This window comes from Sarcophilus harrisii, chromosome 3 (assembly GCF_902635505.1).
Source record: "Sarcophilus harrisii chromosome 3, mSarHar1.11, whole genome shotgun sequence".
In the NCBI taxonomy this organism is placed as follows: Eukaryota; Metazoa; Chordata; class Mammalia; order Dasyuromorphia; family Dasyuridae; genus Sarcophilus; species Sarcophilus harrisii.
Window position 1 is genome coordinate 189,694,015 of NC_045428.1, and position 1,440 is coordinate 189,695,454.

A 1,440-nucleotide genomic window follows, 5' to 3' on the forward strand; every position below is an offset into this window, starting at 1 on the left:
CTAATTAAGAAGCTGGATTTGCTGATTAGTCTGAGAGTTGTAGAAGGTCAGAAAGAAATGTTTGTCCTTTCCAGCATCTTGGCTCTGCCCCAAAACATATATAATTAAAAGCATGCCATAGAATAAAGAGAACAGATTGCACTGCAGATGGAGAAGGCTTTGCTTCTGCCCTATTTAGACTTAATTTTCAGAATGGCAAGGAATACATATGTGTATGAGATTAAGATTATTATAAGAGTGAAAGATTGAATAATGAGAGAACAAATAAAAACCACTAGTGAATTAAGACATGGGTCAGTATAGGAATTCTAAACAATGGTAAAATTTCACAAAAGAAATAATGTATTATATGTGATTTACAGAAGATTAATCTAACTAATACACCCACATGAATCATGAGATTAAGAAAGCCAAGTGTATAGGAAGCAATGACCAGCTGTCTGCACAGTCTATTGGACATCTTCACTGGATAAAAGCGAGGGTGGCATATGGTGGCATATTGGTCATATGCCATTGATGTCAAAAGGAAACATTTTGCACTTGCACTGGCACCAAAAATATAAAATTAGATCATGAATGCTGAAAGGGATATGTTTATTCTTTGTTAAGAAAATCATCAACATTTTAGAGGTTACTGAAGAGGAAGTTAATACATCTGAAAAAGCTCAACTACTGAGGAATAGATACATGGGGATGTGAAGGTGAGAGTCCATCCAAACAAGTACAACCAGTCCAATATCCCCCAACATGGTTATGAAGTAGATCACTAAGAACAGCAAGAAGAGAGGGATCTGAAGCTCAGAAAGATCTGTAAACCCGATAAGAACAAATTCTGTCACCAATGTCATGTTCTCCTTTGCCATATCTGCATTGTACCTGCCACTAGAATAAGAGTTATTAAATAAAAAATATATTTACCAAAAATTATGAAAAGTAGCACTCATGCATGAAATAAAATGTTACTTTATACTGCATATACTTTAATTAGAATGATTTAAGACTCAATTGTTCTCTTTAATAAATATATTTTAGAGCATGGTTGTAAGAATTAGGAATGACAAAACAAAAAAATTGTTTAAGTAATAATAATAGCTAGCATATACACACATATATAAACATACACACACAGTTGTTTTAAGATTTCCAAAATATTTCACAAATATCATTTCATTGTATCCTTGACTTATGACTTTCTAAAACTGTGCCTCATTCAACTCCAACTCACAGTTAATTCAAGACATCATACTCATGATGTCCCTGATCTTCTAGAATGAAGTGCTATTATTATTCCCATTTTACAGATGAGTGAACTGAAGCAAAGAGAAGTTAAATGATAAGTTCAAGGTCACATACCTACTAAGTGTCTGAGGTAAGATTCATACTCAGGTTTTCCTAACTCCAAGCAGCCTATCTAGTTTTCTACCTACTTTTCCCAAAGTC

The 1,440-nt window shown here is 33.5% G+C and overlaps 1 pseudogene; it reads right to left on the minus strand.

Moving 5' to 3' along the window:
- LOC116422548 lies at positions 1-863 on the minus strand (annotated as a pseudogene).
- Positions 864-1,440: the final 577 nt, after the last annotated feature.